Source organism: Triturus cristatus, chromosome 3_2 (assembly GCF_964204655.1).
Source record: "Triturus cristatus chromosome 3_2, aTriCri1.1, whole genome shotgun sequence".
NCBI classification, from domain to species: Eukaryota; Metazoa; Chordata; class Amphibia; order Caudata; family Salamandridae; genus Triturus; species Triturus cristatus.
Window position 1 is genome coordinate 1103263250 of NC_140584.1, and position 24722 is coordinate 1103287971.

Below are 24722 nucleotides of genomic sequence, written 5' to 3' on the forward strand. Positions count from 1 at the left end.
GCTGATTTTTGGCTAACAGACAAGAAAGTCTTATAACTTCTTGTCTGTACATTTTAGAAGAAATTCAACAATACCATATTGTTGGGATTCATAAATACCATTCTGGGAAATCCTTGAATGCTATTTTTAGGAGTCTCCTAGCAGGATGTATTAGTTAATAACTTCTTGCCATGTTAACCTACGTTTCAGGGGATTTGCAATGGGAAAAATGACTTGGGTCATTTTTCCAACACCAGGGCTTATAAAAACACCTTTGATAAGAACGCTGCTTATATCTACAGGACCACCCCCCAGAACACCTAGGGGACACATTAGGGGTTCTGAATATAGAAAAATATTGCAGATCTTCCATCCTCAGCGCTCCTAGCACAAACGTCGAATATGGGAAGCACTTTATCACAATGTGGGGAATGAAATGTGCAATTTCACTTAACCCAGGTCATACAAAACTAATTTCTTAAAGGTCCTCCTTATAAATACCTAACACCCGCCACCCCTGGGACACCTAGGGGAGATCCTGGGGGTACCCAATCTGCCCAAACATTGTAGGTTATCCATTTTCTAAGTGCCCCAAACACCAAAGTCGAGTTTGGGCACATTTTGCATGTTTAAACGCAGTCCTGCAACACAGGGCTGCTTTTAAACTGACCTCAGGATTCTGCAGTGCACACATACACGCGCAGTAAAGACTGGCCTCTAACTGTCATGCCCTATTATATACTAGGGACTTCAAGGTAGTTTCAATCCCCCTGCCCTATTATGTACTAAGGCCTTATAGAGGAGGTCATGCCAATCATAGGGGTACCTTAACCCATAGTGTACGTAGGTGTTTTCACTGTATTCCAAGTGCCTATTTCACCATAGCACTGGCCATGGTTAGGCAGAGCCCAGGGTCTGTCATAGTCAGCTACCACCAATACCAGTCAGCAAAAAGTTGGGGGGTGCCCAGGGCGTAGGATGACTTTGCAACACTGCCTCTTCCAAACACTCCAGTAGAATTTTATGGGAGACCATATCAAAAGTGGGCGAGAGTTCAAGGAGTATGACCCCACTTTTTTTTCCTAGATCTATGTTGTTTTTCACAAACGTCATAACTTCTGAAAGGTCAGCTTCCTTACTGAACACCTTTTTGAAAGCGGGTTTGGGTGTAGAGCAGAATCCCTTTCCTTTCAATAAATTGGGATAGCTGTTTGTTGACTGACTACTATAGCATCTTCCCCAGTATGGGAAGAAGGAAAATAGGTCTGCAATTACACCGGCATTCCGGGTCAGCATTATTTATTTTTTTAAGCAAAGGGAGCACTAATGCTATTTTTCCCAGGTTGCAAGAACAATGCAAAAATTCAAGGAGCAATTAAATAATGCATCTGTTCATTCACGAGAGGTACTGCAAGTTTGAGGATTGTAGGCGGGTAGAGGTCAAGTGGGAAACCTGAGCGACCCAATAAAATGGCCTCTTCTGAGCCTGCAAAAGGTATCTACTCAAATTCAGCCAGCTAGTAACCTGCAGCTTTTGGTGACTCGCCCAAGTGAAATATGTAGGACATACCAATATCCTGAACCAATAAAAAAACTGGAAACTTTATTCTGAAAATAGTAAGAAAGATTATTGCATGAGGTTTGAGAGGCCCTCGTAGTTTGTTTAGTCCCCACTGGGGAAAGAATGGATCAAACCATCTGAAATATCATTTACCAAGAATTGCTGGCATTATCAATCTGCTTGGCAAAAGACTCTGCTTGGACCTTCCCGATCTATTTCTGGAAGGCACTAAGGGCCGCTTTATAATTTGCCCTATTGGTGGGCTCATATCTTTTCCTCAGTTTTCTTTGTAAGTGTATGCAGTGACATTTCTCGGCCTGTAGGAGAGGTGAGAAGCATGCAGCAGTTGGCGACTTTAGTTTGGGTGCAGCCCATTGTGTCGGAGCTAGTTAACCAAAAGCATATAAAAGAGGAGTTAAATATGTTGACAGCGCCATCCAAACGGAGTGCTGACAAGGGATCCAAGGATTTTAGGGAATAGATCAAACTGACTCCAGTGATTTCATGCCACTGCCATGAGACCATACCCATTTTAGTTGCAGGTGTAGAGGCTCCTGAAGATTCCATACAAACGGTATTAGGAATTGGTCTGCACAAGTCACAGGATAAAGATTGTACAAGACTGGAGAGGGAAGATTTGAAAATATAAGGCAAGGGTATTCTCTGTATTATGCCAGCATCAAAAAAGTCTTGCTGGAATTTTCTCCAATATCCAATAGTGATAATTAAATCACCAACAATGATATTTAGGAGTCACAGTCTATGGCATTCTTACCACTTTTCGGTATTACTGGTAGCATCCCCACCAGTGCTCCCCTCTAGGATCCTGGCAACTTTCCTTTAGTAATGGCTTAATTATACATATTTAATAGTTGTGGGGCAAAAACTTCATATATTCTTTTTTTAAAATCCACCAGTAAGCTCCTAGTACCTGGCGCCTATCCAGTCCCCAAATGTTAGATTACCCGTTTTACATGGACTCAATTTAACGATATGTTTAAGCTATATTTTGTGTCTTCTGACAATTTACATAGTGCCGCTTTATGTAGGCCAGGTAATCATCAGATGCACTGTAAAATTGGATGATAAACTACTGTATGGATATCTGGAGATGAATATGCTCATGTGAACATACTGCACTACTGATGGAGCAGTAATGCTGGTTATGGGACCTCCCCTCCATTTGTCTCTCCCACTCAACACTTGTTATTTCTCTCCGATTCAAGGCCCCAACGATTCGTTACTCTTGGTGGTTTTCCAGTCACTTTAATTCACTTGCTACTTATTTAATAGCTTGCCTTGCCCATCTTGGGTATGTCCCACCACTGGATCATTGCCTCTTTACTGGTGTCTTTCCACTGCACACTTTTAGGAACATTTTTTTCTTTTGTCTTAAGCCCTCCACAAGACTACATATGCTTTAAGCTGTCTCTCTAGTGTGCTTCTCTTCCCCCGTGCTCCATTTGCTCTATTGCGTTTACTTCTACTCCTCACACCCGCCCTCCTCCTCTCACCTGTTGCTTTTCCTCCCAAAGCCAGTACTTCTCACCCAGTGCTCGCTTGCCGGTGTGCTACATACCGGCCCATTACACGTTGCTCTCTTGCAAGTTGCTTCTCCTACCCACTCCTGCAGTCCAGGTTGTTTTTACCCCTGCGTTGCTTTCCCACTCCCCTCCCCCTGCTGTGTTGCTGCCTCCCCACCGAAACACTCTGTGTTGCTCACCCCACACACCAGAGCAAAATGCCTGCGCCACTTTATAGACTCTTACAAAATGATGCGACCCATTGTGTTGTACCATCTTTTTTTTTTACATTTATTCTCTTTAGTCATGGTGTACACCATCCAAGTACAAACTATAGTTCAAGCCAAGAGGTCCCAAAGGGGACATCAATTGGCTTGTTTTTGTTTACAACTGACTTACTTATACCCCTGTTCCTGAAACAACCCCACACCTCCACATGTAAGATATATTCACATTGCCCAATGAGCCCAAAGGTTCAACAAACTGTAGTAGCTCCTCCGGACTGTCATAGTGGCGATTCTTGCGTTTTGCTCTAATGCCTAAATATGTAGGGGCTATAAGGCTGGTGTGTCAGTGTTTATAGCTTGAACTTCTTACAATATCTCTGTAAAAGAATCACAATCATTTTCAGAGACACACCCGTAAGTAGGCAAGTGATTAGTGTCCTGTGAGTTCTGGCCACTGGTAAAACCAATGGTGTTTTGATCAGTAAACAGGGTGGGTATAAAGTTTAAGAGTTCCTTTGGGTGGGTTTCTGTTTCCACCAGCAGGGCTAGGTGGTGCACATTATTATATTTCAATTTATCCTCCAGTTTTGTGAACTTCTTTACGGTCTCTTTACTGTGCACTGCAAGTCAGCTACCTGTCTGGAATGGTCTTGTGTAACCTTCTATTCTGCTTCAAATATATGATCACTTGTTTTTTTAAGTCTTGTCTGAGCAAAGTATCATGGATTACTAAATTGTCTATTTCTCCGCGGTTGATTGGTTGCCCTCTATAATGAGGTGTTTAGTTCAATATTAGAAGGGGGAGAATGCATTAGAGGTTTGAATGTTTTGAGCATGCACTCGATGGGGCTAAACAGAATTTTTGCAAAGCTATCCTCTAGCGTATGTTTCAATCAATCAGGGATTTATAGATCGCACTACTCACCCGTAAGGGTCTCAAGGCGCTGGGGAGGACGGGTTCGGGCTGCTGCGAGGTCATCTGAAGAGCCAGGTCTTGAGGTCCTTTCTGAAGACTTGCAGTGTAGGGTTTCGTCTGATGCTGAGGGGGGCGTTCGGTCCAGGTCTTTGCCGTGATGTAGGAGAATGATCTGCCCCAGTTCTGACTCTGTGGATGCGGGGGACTTCGTCAAGGGCTAGGTCGGCAGAGCGGAGGTTTCTCTTGGGGGCGTGGAAGGAGATTCCTTCACTGAGGTATTGGGGTCCAGTCTGCTGGTGATGAGTGCGTGGGTGACTGTCTTCCTGGAGTCGGGGGAGATCCATTTGAAGGTCTTGTGGAGTATGCAGAGGGTGTTGAAGCATGAGGAGGACACAGCGTTGATTTGGCGGTTCATGGTGAGTGAGGAGTCAAGTATGATGGCGAGGTTGTGGGCGTGGTCCGTGGGGGTGGGTGAGTTTCTGAGAGCAGGGGGCCCCCAGGTATCGTCCCATGCGGAGGGGGTGGATCCGAGGAAGAGGACTTCCAGAGTTGAGCTTCAGGCAGCTGCTGCTCATCCAGGATGCGACGTCCTTCATGCCTTCCTAGAAACTTTGCCTGGTGATGTAGGGTTCCTTAGTGAGGGAAGAGGATGAGCAGAGTGTCGTCGGCGTAGGAAACTATGCTGAGTCTGTGTTTTCTGACGATGGTTGCAAGGGGGGGGCCATGTAAATGTAGACGAGCGTGGGGCTGAGGGAGGAACCTTGGGGGTACTCCGCACCTGATCTCTGTAGATCAGTACAGCATCTTGTTATTCAAGCAATTCCATGTTTCCAACACTAAGCATGTGATTCAGTTTGTGAGCAAATCCTAGCCAAAATCAAAACAGGACAGAGGAATGGTGTGAAGGAGAGGGAAAAGGCGGCTAATGTGAGAAACTGGAAACGATCATAGAAGGATCTACTAATAGCATACAACATTCTAATCTTAACCCCCAATACCGCAAGAGAGAAAGACAATCTAGCAACTGGTGAAACACTCCAGTATAAAACTAATTCTGAAGTTGGTTGAGGTCTCAATTCTATTTCAATAGCACCCTCAAATTGTGATATGTCCATCTTCGTGCAAAGAGATATACATCTTTCCATTCTAGACGACTGAATTACACTGGATGCCAGCGTTCCATTCAGCTGGTACACTAGATTAGCAAAGTTCCGATTTTACCGAAATAGACATTTGCATCAATTGTGGGTTCTTATTGTATTGTAATTGCAATTATATCGCGCTTACTACCCCCAACAAGGTGTCAAAGTGCTTTTTCGGCAAGTAGCACGCTACTCCGGAACGCAAGACAGATTAGTATTGAATTAGTATAGTGAAATACGAAAGTAATTTGAGTGGTGGATAGGTTAGTCAGTTATTTGAATTCAGAAGGATAGCGGAAAGAAAAAGGTTTGCATTTATATAGCACTTGTTACCCCTGTTGGGGTGCTGAAGTGCTTTTTTGGCGAGTAGCACGCTACTCTGGAACCCATTAAAGGATTAGTGGTCAATTAGTATAGTGAAATATGAAAGTACTTTGAGTGGTGGATGATCTATTAGTCGGTTATTTGGATTGAGAAGGGTAGCAGATGGACAGAGGTATGTGTGTATATATATCGCTTGTTACTGATGAGTAGCACGCTACTCCAGAACTCATAAAGGATTAGTATAGTGAAATATGAAAGTTATTTTGATTGAGAGGGATAGCGGAGGGATAGAAGAGGGAAAAAATTGTTGCGTTTATATAGTGCTTGCTACCCCATATGAGGTGTTGAAGTGCTTTTTTCTTTTTTTTCGCAGAGTAGCACGCTATTAAAGACCCATAAAGGATTAGTGGTGGGGCGTGGCCAAGCCGTCGACCAACATGGCCGCGCGGCGCTGAAGCTCTGCCAGTTGATCGCAGTCCAGCAGCAACATCCCCCTCACCAACGTGCCATCGCCGCTACACTCAGCCCCAGCGGGTGGCCCTCCTTGCTGTGACCATACAGCTATGCTCGAAATGTGTTCAGGAGCTCCGTGAGGCGCCGGCCGTTCAAGGTGCGGTGAGGAGGAGCGCGCCTACGCTGTTGCCGTGCCCACCATCATCGAGGCCTGCCCTGAACTCGGACGCCCGCTACGACTGAATCACCAGCCGGCGGAGAAGCTGTGACACAGGGTGAGTCCGCTGGGCACGGTCGGCGCTCTCTCCCCCGACCAAACCTCGCCTGCATACCCTTGCTATGCGGCCCATTCGGCTGCTTGAGCCCGCACCCTCTGCCCTTCCTCCCCCCCACAGGCCCCGCAGGGATAGGGCCCGTGGCGGGCCTGTAAGCGACATCCAAGCCTCTGCAGGGTGTGGGCGGAGTGGCATGGGGGGGCTGGGTGGCCGCGCCTGCTGCCTGGTGGCTCCCTTGTAGCGGGGGAGGCCCGAGGCCCTGACATCCTTAGGGCCGCCGGGGGTGACTGCCTTCTGCCCAGTGCCGCCATTGAGGCCTACAGTCGGCGCCCGTCTTCACCACCCTGAGTGCTCTACTTCCCAGACTCTGGTTGGACACTGTAGAAGCGGTGCCTCACCCCTCGTGTGTCAGAGTCCCCCCCGCACTGGGTTTAATACTATCAGCTCCATACTGCACTGGTTCCCTTTGGATGGTCCTGAAATACAGCACCAGGCCCGTCACTGCAGCTCTCTGACTCGCTGCCCTGATACAGACCGCCCGCCGGGCAGGCATCGCCTCCAGCCTGCCTGCATCTCCCCCGCTGGCCTTCCCATGGTGTAAACGCTAAAGGGGGCGAGATCCTGCTCCCGCATTGCGCTTCCTCCGCGGGGCCTACCAGAGCCACCAAAGCCGCTTCGGGCCCATTGTGTGGACGGCTACTTCCCCCGCCACCTGCTTGTATTGTGGTTTTGGCCTGCTGCCATCAGGGGTCATACCACCGGCACGCCTGCCTTAATATCTCTCTACAACATCAGCCTCTCTCCTGGGCCTACCATCGTATGCGGCGCTGCCTTGCGTCGATACAGCTCCTGCAGTTTATTCCGCCGGCGGCATGGGCCGTAAAGACCCTAAACAAAATACCCTGCCATTTGAAAAAATTGTGGAGCAAGGCCGTGACGACGACCCCACCATGGCAGAGAGTAGCTTGGGAACGGACATTACTGACGCTCTCTCCGCACAGACATCCATGCTACTCCTTGAGTTAAGGGCTGGTTTCCGAGCGCAGGATGGCCACTTCAACACACTGGATAAACGCCTGGAAGATATGGGGCTAAAATCCAACTGCATGACCGGCGTTTAGATGTTGCTGAGGCATGCATCTCCGACATCGAAGACGGTACGGCGCAATCCCGCAAGAGGCTGGAGCACGTGGAGCGCATCCTTAAAGATGTGGCGATGAAAAACGAGAACCTTGAGGCGCGCAGTTGGCAAAATAACGTCCACAACCTGGGGGTCCCAGAGTCCACTGCAACGGGCTGCCTGGACCTCTTCGTTGAGACGTTATAGCCAGACATGTTTGGCAGGGAATCCTTAACCCCAGGATTTGTGGTAGAACGTGCTCACCGATCTCTTGGCCCCAGGACTAATCCGGACCTTCCCCTGCGGCCCATCATCGCCCGAATAATGAACTTCCGAGACTGTGATATAGCTCTGTGCCTCGCCAGAGAGAAAGGAGACACGGATTGGCAAGGCTCCAAAATAGCGCTTTATCCAGACTTCACGCTCATGGTACAGGCAGCCCGCCGCAAGTACAATGGGGTTAAGGCCACACTCAGAAACATGTACTGTAAAACAACGTTCACAAGGAACTCATTCAAAATAAATGTTCAATTATATACAATCTCAATGATTGCCTTGGAATTAATCTCATACCAGGAAGTCAGGAACAAGGAATACAAAATTATTTTAAAAAAGGACAAATCAATAATAAACACAGTAAGTCTGCACAAAACCCTTTTAAACTACTGAAATCTACCAAGCCTCAGCCGAGGTCTTTATTTAATAATCACTTTTTTTCTCTGTATCACACATAAAAACACATTTTTTATATACACAAAATCTCTTACATTTACAGTGAATGGTGAGCCCCAGTGAAACAAACCATAACCTCATACAATGTGACAAGACAAAAAGGATTGGTGGAAGGTTATTGGAAAAAATATAAGGACAGTTTATATACAATATACAGTGATTCAGTCAAGGCTGTCTCTTATTTTGTTGTCGACGGCGTTTCAACCCACTTTTAAATACCGGGTCTCATCAGGACTGTGATTCTGGGGGCTGAGAGAGAAGAAAGAAGGGAAAATAACTATACTCCGAGTCATATACTAATATTTTAAAAAAAGGGTACCTACGAGACTTACAATTTCTTGGCTTACCAGTTTGAAACATACAATCGTCCGTATAGGATCCAGTATGTATAGAGATGTGATGGATGAAAGTTACATCCAAACCTATAAGTAAGGGATACTCATTTAGTAAAGACTCAATCTTAATTATTCCATATCATCACCCAAGTGTCTAGTTTTAGCGCACTTACTTGGGTTCTTTTCTATCCTCCAATAATGAGAGTCAATTGTTGCACCGGATATTTAGGGAGATTTGGAGTGCTGTTTTAACACTTCTGGAACGTATTGAAAACTGTGATCAATGTTCATAGGACAAAAAATGGGCGGGGGTGGGGGAAGGGGTTAATCCAGTTTAAAAACCACTTGGTCTACTTACATATTCAGTGTCAGAAGAACTCATGTAATCAATAACGGTTCTGCTGTATACTCAATGAGGCAGTGCTCACCCACTGTAAAAAACGAGGGTATTAATGAGTTAACCAATGTCCCTCATAATAGTCGCTTAAAAAATATATATATATATCACTCTATGTGCAGGGGGCTACTTACTTCGTGGCACCGTGATCGATACGTGTTCTTCACGCAGCGCTTGCAGCCGAATTAATCGAGCTAGCAGCCGGGCCCGGATCTTGCTCGTTTTTAACTGCCGATCCGAAGCGAAAAGCGCCCTAGTGGCCGCCATATTGTAATGGTAAAATTATATCCATTAATTAAAAATATTTATGCCCATTCCTTTTTAAGATACATACACATAATCCACCTATGAAACTTTTGAGTGGGGGAGCATTGGGACGGCAGAGTCGATCACATTTGTGATCCGCCCTGACCCTCGCTATTTAAATGATTGCCGTTTGTTAGGACGGCGCGAGCAGCGGCCATCTTGTAATGGTGAAATAACGTTACTCGACCCAAATCCAGGTCTCTTAGCAGCTTAACTTCGAAATCATACAGATGAAATGCGGGACGGGAGCGGGGGAAAGGGGACTGTATAGAATATATTTCATTGTGAAACTCAATTTCGGGCTTGGAGGTATTTTCTATACCCCGGTTGTAGCCATCTTGAATTGGGAACACCAGTCACCATACTGTGGGTATAAATATATATTGCAGTCCAATTGTGGGTCATTTAAATGATTTGATGCAGTGGTTGAAAGTGAGAAGTAATATTTCAGACATATGTAAGCATGGTGGACATCTGCCATTAAAGTGGGAAAACTTATCGTTTTGGTACCGGTAGTTGTTCAAGATGGTCAGTGTCATTTATGGCATAGTCCTAGTCTGTTAATGAACACAGTCACTGCCATTGGGTGATAATACATCAATACGTAAACCATTATCTCATTTTAAAAACAATCATACTGTACAAAACAACGATATTTGAGCACAGGAGGGTATCTTGAACCGGGAGAAGGGGGGGAGGCGAAGAAGGGGGGGGGGGGCAGGGGGGGAGGGGAAGAAAAGTGGAGGGGGAAGATACACCCATACAATACTTAATAAATTGTGCAAAATATTCTAAAGGAACACAAGATAATCTAACATATGATCCTGTCTAATGGCATAGTCCTAGTCTATTAATGAACATTTCACTGTCATTGTGTGATCCTTGGTCATAATACATCAATACATAAACCATTATCTCTCTTTATAACGCAATCATACTATATAAAACATCGATTTTTCAGCACAGGAGGGTATCCTGAACCAGGAGAGGGGGAGGGGTGGGTGGAAGAGAGAAACGGGGGGAAAAATTTACACCCATACAATACTTAATAAATTATACAAAATGTTCTAAAGACACACAAAATAATTTAGCATATGATCCTGCCTAATCTTAATCCTTTCCAATAGTCTACTGCATGACAGAGCCCTGTCAAATACATAGGTGTGCAGAGATTTTAAGGAGTGTCACACTAATTAAAACTAATGAATTTTCGCCACTCCTCAAGGCTGTTTAATCCATTCTTGATGGACCCACACTTGTCTATCCATTTGCATTCTAAGGATTGGAGAATAAGAGAGATGTCACCTCCCCTACGCGGAAGCTTGGCTTTTTCAACCACTTGCCAGGTCAAATCATTGAACGTGTGATCCTTTTCAATAAAATGATCGACCAGGGGGGCATTCCTCACTTTGCACCGGATACGGCTCCTGTGTTGGCCGATCCGTGTCTTTACTGGCTGTGTGGTCTGTCCTATGTAAATTAAATTACAGGGACACCAGATACAGTAGATAACGTGGGATGTTGAACAGTTGGTGTGGTCGTACAGTTTTGCCTTGATGTTACCATGTATGAAGAATTTGGTTTCTTTTGTCAGACTACAGGCCACACAGTTACCGCATTTATAATGTCCTGTTATAGCCGGTAATGACCAAAGCTCTTGTATAGTCTTTTCATTCTGGTGCAGGCTTGTGTCTGAATGGACCAGGTGATCTCTAATGTTTTTTCCTTTTTTGAAAGAGAACAAAGGCATTTCTTTACAGCAATCCATGGTGTTTAAAGTGGACCAATGTTTTTTGATTATCCGCTGTATCTGCGTACTCCAGGGGCAAAAGGTAGTGACACAAACAGCTTTTTTCATTGGTTCTCTCACCGTTTTTTCTAATAGAACCTCTCGTGGGCTAAACCAGGCTCTCTTCATTGAGGTTTTCACCAACTTTTTGGGTATCCTCTTTCACGCAACCTAGAACTTAAAAGGTTTGCCTCTAGGAAGAAATCCTGTTTTTCTGTGCAGTTCCGTCTCAACCTCAGAAATTGGCCGTATGGTAGGCCATCTCCGAGGGACCTAGGGTGGAAACTATTATACTGCAACAATGTATTCCTATCCGTAGGTTTTCGGTACAGTGATACATTTAGATGATCATCTCGGCATCTAATTTTAAGGTCTAAAAACGGTACCATTTCTTTGTTTTTGTAATATGTAAAGGTGAGAGAAGACTGACATGTGTGCAGATATGTTATGAATGAGTCCAGATTTTCCTCATCGCCGACCCAAACAAAGAAAATATAGTCTATATATCTCTTCCAACACTTGATGTTCATGTGGAAGGGATTATTGGTGTTGGTGATATACTTTTCTTCTAGGTCTCCGACATAAAGATTTCCCAAATTTGGGGCAAAAATTGCGCCCATAGATGTGCCTGAGCATTGCTGGTAATAATCAGAGTTGAACCTAAAGTAATTTTTGGTCAGGGCTATATTCAGTAAATCAATGATGAATTCTGTAGGGACCTCTATTGGTGCTGGTCTTTTGTCCAAAATCTGTTTGATAACCTCAATGCTTTGCTGTGGAGGGATATTTGTATATAATGAATTGATATCCATTGTAACCAGAGTCTCTGTCTCTGGGTTGTACTCCATGTTCTCAATCAAATTGATCATATGCGTACTATCTCTGACATAGGTGGGTAAGACCGGAACGAATTCTTTTATGAAGCTGTCGATGTAATGTCCCAATGGCTCCATTACCGATCCACAGCCAGAAAGAATTGGTCGTCCCGGAGGATTCTCCAAATCTTTATGTACTTTCGGTAAAGTATATAGAACCGGAGTTCTTGGGCAGCATTTATTCAAAAAATCAAATTCATGTTTCGTCAGGAAACCATCCTCCAATCCCTTCACTGTTATTGATTTTATCGATTTTTGGATATCTTTTAGGGGATCGCGAGGCAGTCTACATAGGACAGACCACACAGCCAGTAAAGACACGGATCGGCCAACACAGGAGCCGTATCCGGTGCAAAGTGAGGAATGCCCCCCTGGTCGATCATTTTATTGAAAAGGATCACACATTCAATGATTTGACCTGGCAAGTGGTTGAAAAAGCCAAGCTTCCGCGTAGGGGAGGTGACATCTCTCTTATTCTCCAATCCTTAGAATGCAAATGGATAGACAAGTGTGGGTCCATCAAGAATGGATTAAACAGCCTTGAGGAGTGGCGAAAATTCATTAGTTTACATTAGTGTGACTCTCCTTAAAATCTCTGCACACCTATGTATTTGACAGGGCTCTGTCATGCAGTAGACTATTGGAAAGGATTAAGATTAGGCAGGATCATATGCTAAATTATTTTGTGTTTCTTTAGAACATTTTGTACAATTTATTAAGTATTGTATGGGTGTAAATTTTCCCCCCCCTTTCTCTCTTCCACCCACCCCTCCCCCTCTCCTGGTTCAGGATACCCTCCTGTGCTGAAAAATCGATGTTTTATATAGTATGATTGCGTTATAAAGAGAGATAATGGTTTATGTATTGATGTATTATGACCAAGGATCACACAATGACAGTGAAATGTTCATTAATAGACTAGGACTATGCCATTAGACAGGATCATATGTTAGATTATCTTGTGTTCCTTTAGAATATTTTGCACAATTTATTAAGTATTGTATGGGTGTATCTTCCCCCTCCACTTTTCTTCCCCCCCCCCCGACCCCCCCCCCCCTTCTTCGCCTCCCCCCCCCTTCTCCCGGTTCAAGATACCCTCCTGTGCTCAAATATCGTTGTTTTGTACAGTATGATTGTTTTTAAAATGAGATAATGGTTTACGTATTGATGTATTATCACCCAATGGCAGTGACTGTGTTCATTAACAGACTAGGACTATGCCATAAATGACACTGACCATCTTGAACAACTACCGGTACCAAAACGATAAGTTTTCCCACTTTAATGGCAGATGTCCACCATGCTTACATATGTCTGAAATATTACTTCTCACTTTCAACCACTGCATCAAATCATTTAAATGACCCACAATTGGACTGCAATATATATTTATACCCACAGTATGGTGACTGGTGTTCCCAATTCAAGATGGCTACAACCGGGGTATAGAAAATACCTCCAAGCCCGAAATTGAGTTTCACAATGAAATATATTCTATACAGTCCCCTTTCCCCCGCTTCCGTCCCGCATTTCATCTGTATGATTTCGAAGTTAAGCTGCTAAGAGACCTGGATTTGGGTCGAGTAACGTTATTTCACCATTACAAGATGGCCGCTGCTCGCGCCGTCCTAACAAATGGCAATCATTTAAATAGCGAGGGTCAGGGCGGATCACAAATGTGATCGACTCTGCCGTCCCAATGCTCCCCCACTCAAAAGTTTCATAGGTGGATTATGTGTATGTATCTTAAAAAGGAATGGGCATAAATATTTTTAATTAATGGATATAATTTTACCATTACAATATGGCGGCCACTAGGGCGCTTTTCGCTTAGGATCGGCAGTTAAAAACGAGCAAGATCCGGGCCCGACTGCTAGCTCGATTAATTCGGCTGCAAGCGCTGCGTGAAGAACACGTATCGATCACGGTGCCACGAAGTAAGTAGCCCCCTGCACATAGAGTGATATATATATATATTTTTTAAGCGACTATTATGAGGGACATTGGTTAACTCATTAATACCCTCGTTTTTTACAGTGGGTGAGCACTGCCTCATTGAGTATACAGCAGAACCGTTATTGATTACATGAGTTCTTCTGACACTGAATATGTAAGTAGACCAAGTGGTTTTTAAACTGGATTAACCCCTTCCCCCACCCCCGCCCATTTTTTGTCCTATGAACATTGATCACAGTTTTCAATACGTTCCAGAAGTGTTAAAACAGCACTCCAAATCTCCCTAAATATCCGGTGCAACAATTGACTCATTATTGGAGGATAGAAAAGAACCCAAGTAAGTGCACTAACACTAGACACTTGGGTGATGATATGGAATAATTAAGATTGAGTCTTTACTAAATGAGTATCCCTTACTTATAGGTTTGGATGTAACTTTCATCCATCACATCTCTATACGAACTCGCAGAGTTAGATGATACCACGTTGCACTCCGCGCCCCAAGACACTTCGGGTCGCCGGTTAGCTCTCCTGTTTGAATTCCAGGAGACCGCAGACCATGAGATATTATACCTAGGCAAATATCAAACCACTAGGCGGTACGAAATTGAGTTTCACAATGAAATATATTCTATACAGTCCCCTTTCCCCCGCTTCCGTCCCGCATTTCATCTGTATGATTTCGAAGTTAAGCTGCTAAGAGACCTGGATTTGGGTCGAGTAACGTTATTTCACCATTACAAGATGGCCGCTGCTCGCGCCGTCCTAACAAATGGCAATCATTTAAATAGCGAGGGTCAGGGCGGATCACAAATGTGATCGACTCTGCCGTCCCAATGCTCCCCCACTCAAAAGTTTCATAGGTGGATTATGTGTATGTATCTTAAAAAGGAATGGGCATAAATATTTTTAATTAATGGATATAATTTTACCATTACAATATGGCGGCCACTAGGGCGCTTTTCGCTTAGGATCGGCAGTTAAAAACGAGCAAGATCCGGGCCCGACTGCTAGCTCGATTAATTCGGCTGCAAGCGCTGCGTGAAGAACACGTATCGATCACGGTGCCACGAAGTAAGTAGCCCCCTGCACATAGAGTGATATATATATATATATTTTTTAAGCGACTATTATGAGGGACATTGGTTAACTCATTAATACCCTCGTTTTTTACAGTGGGTGAGCACTGCCTCATTGAGTATACAGCAGAACCGTTATTGATTACATGAGTTCTTCTGACACTGAATATGTAAGTAGACCAAGTGGTTTTTAAACTGGATTAACCCCTTCCCCCACCCCCGCCCATTTTTTGTCCTATGAACATTGATCACAGTTTTCAATACGTTCCAGAAGTGTTAAAACAGCACTCCAAATCTCCCTAAATATCCGGTGCAACAATTGACTCATTATTGGAGGATAGAAAAGAACCCAAGTAAGTGCACTAACACTAGACACTTGGGTGATGATATGGAATAATTAAGATTGAGTCTTTACTAAATGAGTATCCCTTACTTATAGGTTTGGATGTAACTTTCATCCATCACATCTCTATACATACTGGATCCTATACGGACGATTGTATGTTTCAAACTGGTAAGCCAAGAAATTGTAAGTCGCGTAGGTACCCTTTTTTAAAAATATTAGTATATGACTCGGAGTATAGTTATTTTCCCTTCTTTCTTCTCTCTCAGCCCCCAGAATCACAGTCCTGATGAGACCCGGTATTTAAAAGTGGGTCGAAACGCCGTCGACAACAAAATAAGAGACAGCCTTGACTGAATCACTGTATATTGTATATAAACTGTCCTTATATTTTTTCCAATAACCTTCCACCAATCTTTTTTGTCTTGTCACATTGTATGAGGTTATGGTTTGTTTCACTGGGGCTCACCATTCACTGTAAATGTAAGAGAGATTTTGTGTATATAAAAAATGTGTTTTTATGTGTGATACAGAGAAAAAAAGTGATTATTAAATAAAGACCTCGGCTGAGGCTTGGTAGATTTCAGTAGTTTAAAAGGGTTTTGTGCAGACTTACTGTGTTTATTATTGATTTGTCCTTTTTTAAAATAATTTTGTATTCCTTGTTCCTGACTTCCTGGTAGGAGATTAATTCCAAGGCAATCATTGAGATTGTATATAATTGAAAAAAAATGTTGAATGAGTTCCTTGTGAACGTTGTTTTACAGTACATTGTACTTACCCGGTTCACAGGGACACAAGGGTCGCTCTTGTAAACTTTAAACACTCAGAAACATGGGCATGAAATATGGGATGCTCTACCCCGCGAGACTTCGAGTTGATGTAAACGGCCGACCATGCATTTTCGACACCCCAACTGAGGCGCAGGAATTTCGTCGCACTCACAAAACAGAGCAAAAACCGATCGAGGGCAGATCCTCGCCCTTGGATGGTGGCTCCAATGCAAGCATGGACCGGTTTTTCCAGCGCGGGCTTAAGCGGATCAGTACATCCTGCAGGCGATCAACTAATGGTATTCTTAGGTTGGGATATTAATGTTCAGTTCACCAGTACGTTTCCAATGGCGGTGTATACCTTTGGTTTACTTTCTGGGAATTTGAATATACCTTGCTGGGGTTTGCTCCATTGCAGCTTAAAGGTCATTGGTATATCGGGATACGTCTTCAGTTTTGGGGTATGCCTCTCTCCCTTTAGGAAGTGGCTGGGAGGGGGATTCAGTTGATCTGTTGTACGGTAGATCACAAGATTCTGGCCCAGGCGTTTATAATTGGCTGCAAGTTTGTTCACGGTCACAGTTGTTTTGTCTTTTTGGTTGTTTGTGCATGACATGTTCGATGAACACCCCCAATGGCTCAGCTGGGTATTATAGACGGTCCATCAGGCTTGTCCCTGATGTCCTGGAACCTCAGAGGCCCCAACGATAACCTTAAGAGAAGACATGTCATTCATTATCGCCTCAGGCATAGAGTGGATATTGCCTATTTGCAGGAGACGCATTTACCCAATGTGTCTACGTCCTGAACACTGATTCGCCTGAATTGTTTCACTCCTTACACACCCAACTATTGACTGGCCCCTTGTCTGCTCGTGGTGGGGGGAGATTTTAAGGTCTTCAATCCTGTATTGGACAGAACAGCCTCAACCCCTGACATTAAACTACGTTCCCGACGCGGTCTCATGGCCAACTGCGAGCAACTTCCCCTACTTGACATTTGGCGCCTGCGCAATCCCACCTACTCGGAATATATACATTACGCTGGCCAACATAACACTTGGACGAGCATTGACTTTTGGCTAGTTACCCCTGCTATTTCTAACTGGTTTCAGGCACTTGGGACGCTCCCGAGAACATACTCGGACCACTCTCCGGTCCAGCTTCGTCTGAGGATCCCTCTTCCAGAGGGGTTTGAACGCCAATGGCGCTTTCCGAGCCATGCGCTATATGATGATCTTTTTAAGGAAGAAGTGCACAAAGCATTTGAAGACTATTTCACCATTAACACTGGCTCAGTGGACTTTTGGGCAGTTCTATGGGAGGGCTTCAATGCCTACATTAGGGGCATGTGCATAGCCAAGCACTCAGGCGTGCTTAAAAGTCTCCGCACCACAATCTCCCACATTGAACGCGAACTCGCAGAGTTAGATGATACCACGTTGCACTCCGCGCCCCAAGACACTTCGGGTCGCCGGTTAGCTCTCCTGTTTGAATTCCAGGAGACCGCAGACCATGAGATATTATACCTAGGCAAATATCAAACCACTAGGCGGTACGGAGAGGGTAAACGGCCGGGCAGAGTACTGGCACAGATGTGCGGCCCCCTTACGGTGAAGCCTGCATCACTGAGATTTGTACTTCTACGGATCAGATGCTCACCTCCACTTTAGAGATTCGTGAGGAATTCCTATAATAATTCAAGGCCTTGTACTCCACCAGGACAGGCCAGGACCCATTGGCACAGGAAGCTTATTTGTCGGAAATTGCCTTGGTTTACCTTGAGAAGGACATGCAAGACTTCCTCGAAGTACCGATAACCGAAACTGAAGTTCTAGGTGCCATTGATACGCTCCGCTGTTCCTCTGCCCCCGGGCTGGACGGTTTCACAGGGGACTTTTATAAGAGATACAAAGATATGCTGGCCCCGCAGCAGATTGAGGTTTATGCGGAGGACTTCAAGAAACAAATCCTGCCCCCCACGCTTAGGGAAGCGGTCGTGATCCTTCTCCCCAAGCCAGGAAAAGATCTGACCTCCTGCGGGTCCTACAGACCTCTATCCCTCCTGAACCTGGATTATAAAATATTAGCCAAAATCATCGCCAATCGCCTCTCCCAGCTGATGGAATTCAATACACCTCCGGCCCAATCCAGTTTTATCCCCCACTGCTCCACCTCTTTGAATCTTAGGACGCTCTTCTCGGTCCTCCACAGAATTAATTCTGCGGTTCCGGCTGCCGCAATCTTGTTGGACACGGAGCAGGCCTTTGATTCTCTAGAATGGCCCTTCTTCCTTTCGGTTATGCGCCGCATGGACATGCCAATTGGCTTCATAGCCGCCACCGCCTTACAGCACGGCTCTGCATAAACGTAACATTATCCCGTCCCTTTTCGCTTTCCCGCGGCACACGACAGGGCTGCCCCTTATCACCCTTATTGTTTATTTTAGCCATGGATCCCCATATCCGACATTTTCAGGAACAACATCTACAAAGGGGCTTACAATTTAACACTGCTCCCTCCTAGTTTCGCTATACGCCGATGACACCATCCTATACGTTAGGGATCCCCGGGTTAATTTAGAGCCTCATCAGAGAAATACTGCGGTTCGGCCTCTTCTCTGGCATAGGCATTAACTGGCGTAAATCTGTGATCTCCCCGTTAACTTACAGTACGACCCCCCTGGGAGTGCGAATTCCCTCTCGAATGGTGCACTGATTTCGTCAAATATCTGGGCATTCATATACATCTCGACACTGCCCAGATCCTTCGCCTCAACTACGGTCGAGCAATTACTCAAGATGAGAGATGGCTGCATTTACCCTTGTCAATTGCCGGCAGGGTCGCGATTCTTAAGAGGATAGTGTTTCCCAAATGTTTGTATCTTTTCAATAATATCCCTAGTCCCCTCACCAATGGGGTTTTCTCTAAATTGTGTAAGCACCTTGTAAGGCTAGTGTGGGGGGGGCTAAGAGGCGCGCGTCTGCTGGCAAATTCTTACCCTGCCATACGACAGAGGTGGATATGGCGTACCGGATCTCCAACTGTATTACTTAGTAGCTCAATGCTGCTATGCCAATGCATGGTTTCACCCAGACGCACGGATCACCTATCTGCGCCCAGAAACTGATTTTATCCTCCCTGAACGGTTGTCTACCGTACTTCCCAAGGGAGCTCCCAGAGACCCTACTGACAGTCAGACAGTCTCCACCACCAGCTGGGCCTGGGAACAAGCTGAGGCGGATCACCACTGCCCCCATACTGTATTCCTCTGCCTTACCTGTCCCAAACGCGCGTTGGCTACCAATCACTGGCGAAAGGTTGATCTAGCGCACTTTAACCAAATTAACTATCACTACACCAGGGGACCTATACCCTGAGGGGCATAATTTCTCCCCATCGGAAGATACTCGTTTTTAGGCTTTCACCTTTATGGACAGATTTGTGCTGAGTCGTATCCGCTCTGCGCTCTGCCCTGCGCTGCCCGGTTTCCCTCTAGAGCCAGACTCGTTCCCACCCCTTACACGAATAATTGAAAGCCCCAGCGGGGCACATCTCCTTTCTAAACTATAGAACGCCTGTGCATCGTTGCAGCCTGTAGATGATGACAAGGTTGACGTGGAGGTATATTGGGGCCACCCCATTACGGATGATCAGTGGACCAAGTGCTGCGCAGTGACAAAGGATGTCTCTCTTAACAGCAGACATAAACCATTGCATTTTAAGTTCCTACGCAGAATCTATATTACCCCCGTTAAAGCACACAGATTAAACCTTACCAGACCGCATACTTGCCGCGAGTGCGCAACCCCATACGCTGATTTTGTTCACCGCACATGGACTTGCCCTAAACTCCACACCTACTGGGAAGAAATACACAACGTGCTAGGGGCCATGACAAAACTGACCCTTACCCCCATACCGGAAGTAGCACTACTGGGATACACAGTTAACTTTCCCAAACAGGTCAGACGTTTTGCATCCCTCAAATTACTATTAGCTAAACGTGAAATTGCTCTATTATGGGGCCGCAAGTCTGCTCCAACCTTGGCTGGCTGGTTGCGTAGCCTGGCCTATTGTAATACCAAATGCGAGATCTATGCCGGTCTACTGCCAGGCTCTTCCTGTCCTAGAGACAATTGAGGTCCCTACAGAACATATGCAGAAACACTGCCGCAGACTTCTGGCTCTCAATTAGACCATGGCATAGTTCCGGAGGGCGTGGGGTAAAGCGATCACCTTCACACAGCATTTGCATTACATGCTCCTCTCAATCCTCACAAAATGATGCTCTGTCTGTCGCTATGGCTTTTTTTGTATGCGGACGCTCACATAAGACTACAATCGGCCTACCCATTGCTAACTGGCACTAATCTCGGGGGGATGGCCTGTGGGATTGTGCTTTCTTTTTAATAAGTTGCAATATTGCTGATATTACACAGCCTATAACATGTCTGTTTTGTGATAAGGATATGATGCATTACTTTATCCTTTTTTTGCTTTTTCTTAATATTTGATGTTATGCTATTGACAGTGAACATGTAAGCCTGATTTGCCTTGTATCTTGCCAAAATGATAAAGTTTTAAAAAAAGGATTAGTGGTGAATTCGTATAGTGACATATGAAATTTGATAAGTGGACATGTCAGTCTTATTTTGATTGAAAAGGATATGGGGGGGGTGGGGGGGGATAGAAGAGAAGGATTTCGATTTTTTTGTTTTTCGGGTTGTCATGGCAGTAGTCGGAGGCTTGGGATGAGTAAAAATGGATGTGGAGGGGAAGGGTCAGAGGGAAGAGTTTAGAAATGCTTGTTTTGTGGGATCAGAATAGTAAAAAGAGGTGTCAGTTGGTGCAAGGAGGGGATATGGAAAGTTTATAGATGCATAAAGGAAGTAAGTAGATGTAGATTAATGCTAGTGATAGAGGTATAGGGTGAGAAATAAGGTAGGGCATTGAATATGCTTTTTTTTAAAAAAAAATTAGAGGAAAGTAATACATACATAGATCCAAGTAGATGGAAGGTATATAGATGCATAAAGGAAGTAAGTATCAGTAAATTTAAAGATGCATTCGATAAACTCTGGTCTTCAAGTGTTGTACTTAAAAATGTATTCATTCATTTAATTTTTTTTTAAAACAGTTATTCAACAGGATTATACAAAGCAATACACATATATAGGTACCGATCTATAGTACCAATAAATGCTTATATTCAGAGGGATATGCTGTATATTTCTGTTTGCGTATGGTGCCTATGTGGGGAAGAGCCAATTATTGAGTAGTTTTCTGAAGATAAGGTGGCCGTCAGTGGATCTTATGCTGGGGGGGGAAAAAGTTCCATATTTTGCCTGCTTGAACAGAGAAGGATGTGCTACCCATGGTTTTTTTCATTTTATCTTGGGATTTTGAGGTTAGGTGCCACTCTAGAGCGGAGGGTCCTATGATGAATGTGTTTGGAGATTTGATTCCTGACAAAGAGCGATCCCATTCAATGCATCGCTTTGTGGGTGATATAAAGCAGCTTGAACGTGGATCTTCTTGCAACCGGTAACCAATGCAGGACTTTCAAGGCAGGGGAGATGTGGTCTTGTAGTTTGATATGCAAGAGTAGTCTGGCAGCAGAGTTCTGAATCCGTTGTAGTCTTCTCATAGTCGTTAAAGGTGATCCGTGGTACAGTTTATTGGCGTAATCGAGTATGGACAGAACAAGGGAGATGGTAGCTTGGACCTTGTGTGGAAATCCCAAATGGGTGAAGATTTGTCGAAGAGTTTTCATGGTAACAAAGCTTGATCTTGCTAGTTTGTCCACTTGGGTATTCACGCATCGACAGCTTGAAGTCCATGGTCATTTCGAGGTTTTACTTCCTTCGGTACTTTAGGTGGCGATCCCAGGTCATCAGGCCAGGTGGCAAGCGGGTCATAATGTTTCCAATCGCCACACGGGAGTATTTCCGTTTTGGAAGCATTCAATTTGAGATGGGTCCACGTCATCCATTGATCCACGGCTCTGAACCTACTGAAAATTGGCAAATTTCCGATGTGTTTGGGGCATTCCAGTTGAAGGAGTATTTGTGTGTCATCTGCCTAGTTATAGCACGTGGGGTGAAATTGTTTGATCAGTACCGGTAATGACTTCATGTAGATGTTGAAAAGCATGGGCGAGGTGATAAAGCCTTGAGGGACCCCAACTTTTGTGGAGTACGGTTTGGACAAGAAAGGTGGGGTATGGATACAGTAGTTCTGTTTCGAAGGTAGGACGTGATCCAGTCTAAAGCAGTCCCCTCTATGCCGGCATCATAGAGTCTTTGTACCAGTGTCATGGTCAACCGTGCCAAAGGCAGCCGAGAGGTCCTAGAGAAGTAGCACAGCAACCCCGTTGCAGTCAACTGTGTTCTTCAGGTCTTCCCAGATGGCAAGGAGGGCAGATTCTGTGCCTCTTTCCGGATGGAATCCAGTTTGGAAGTCTGAAAGTATGGCATGGTCTTCAATGAATTGTGACACTGGGGCGAACGCTGCTGATTCTATCAGTTTGCCCAGAAAAGGTCAGTTTGTAATGGGTCTGTAGTTGTCAGGGTTCAAAGGGGGTCCAAATTTGTTTTCTTCAGTAATTTACATATGTATGACTTTTTGAGTTCTTCTGGAATAATTCCGGTAGTTAAGAAATCGTTGATGATTCTTCTTACTGGATCGGCAGCAGAGGTTGTTAGAAGAATGGTCTTGAAGGTTTGCGGTAGACATGGGTTAGAAGGGCTGCCGGCTGGCCTGCTTGCTTTGACCAGGTCTATAAAGTTATTGTGTGAAATGTGTTGGAAGGAACGGAGATGCTGAGTTAGAGTATTCTTGGATTGTTGTTTTGTAAAAGGATTTGTGCTGTTGCTTTGTCTCTGTTTCAAGTACGAGTCCAACGTGTCTACTTTGTCCGTGTAATGATTTACCAGTTTGTCTGTGAAATCTTGAGTAGCGGGATGAGTTCCTTCTAGGCAATTTGGTTTGCGAAATTCATTGAGTATTTTATAGAATTTTTTTATTTGCACATTTAGCATTTTGAATTCAGTCAGAATAGTACCTTTTCTTTGCTTTTTGGATAGCTGACTTATGATCTGTTAATTTCTGTAGTTGAAGTTGTCTTGTTCGTTTTTTGTTTTCAGCCAGGCACGTTGCAGCTTTCTAATTTGTAGTTTTATGTCTTTTATCTCTGTATTTCTCCAAGGTGCTCGTTTTCTTTTGTTCTGTTGTGTGGTTTTAGGATATTAAGAGCTTCCTGTAGCCACTCATAGTTTAACAGAATGTATTGTTTCCAGATCTGTACTGGATGCAAGTTGTGTTTTAAGTGTTCCGAATTGACTTTGTTCCACTGTCGATAGGTGGATGCACGCAAGGTGGTTTTAGCTCATATCCAGAATGAAAAGTAGCCTAATGCTTTTAAATTGTATACTAAAGGCTCTAGACCTCTTTAGGCAGTGTGGATTCCTCCTCCAATTTCTTCCATCAGATATTTTACATTTGCCGCTCCCTCACTCTCTGGGTACTCTAGAACTAACAAACCATAGCAACAGGCCATGAACTGTTGTGGATACAGTCAACAAAAAAGGGGGTGAAGGGGTGGAATAGGTCAGTGCTTGTATTTTCACAAATGTTCAGGATTTGAGGCATTAAGCCTATATTTTTGGTCCCTCTAAGCCAGCCCTTGCATGGCACGTAGAGACAATCTCTTACTCCATCAATTACACTTTGTCAAATATGTTTTTACTTCCTATGCACTCTAGATATTACCGGACACTCGTACGCTTTACAAATACACGTTACACAAATGTTTCAGAGCTACCTCTAGGGAAATGTAGATAAAATATGTCCACTTAATTTTCCCTCCCTTTCTCTTGCCAAGGGCCTTAGAGTCATCAAGTCTATCTATTATTTTCAACACACCTAACAGGTTGGCTGTTTCTACCCTAATTCTTTCAGTCACATCCTTGATGAAAGCCCCTCTTGTAAAAATATATTTTACTGCAGGAAAGGTCACCCACTGAGCAGGAGGCCATCTGGCAGCCCAGTCACTTATAGACCTAAGTAGCAGAGGCCATGGCACTTACTCTGGCAACTTTATCTCGCAGTGCTGCGGGAGGAGTGGGGGCGGGGGGAAGTTAGTGGGTTTGAGGAGTTTGGATCATGGATTCATGGTGACCACTGTCTTCATGACTCATGCCATCCTTCAAAGTTCCGAAAATATATCACAGTCTAAGCAGCAAGCTCAATAATTGCTAGTTAGTAAAACTCCTCCTGCCCTCTTTCCCAGATATCAAAACTCATCACAGCCTTGGCAGCAAGCTCACCAGTTCCCAATTAGTTCAAGGAATTCTGCCAATCACTTTGACCTCCATATTGGCCTCACCTCATTTGTGAAGTGGGTTTGTGCAGCTTCTTAGACAACTCCAGTGTGGACTCACCCTTGATTCAGACCCCAGCACTATACACCCCAAAGCCTCTGCTAAGGACTTAGTGGGTAACATCTTTTCCACATCACCTGAGAGTCACGAAGAGTGGAGCCGGTGCCGGATCATGAGTAAACAACCTCTTGCTGCTAAGCCGGACTCCCTAGGCTCTCAGTCCATGACTAGTGC

General features: G+C 44.6%; 1 protein-coding gene across 1 annotated transcript in view; it reads right to left on the reverse strand.

The window, feature by feature from the left end:
- TXNDC17 (thioredoxin domain containing 17) overlaps positions 1 to 24722 on the reverse strand; it is a 59405-nt gene that overhangs the window by 13988 nt on the left and 20695 nt on the right. The window lies entirely within an intron of this gene.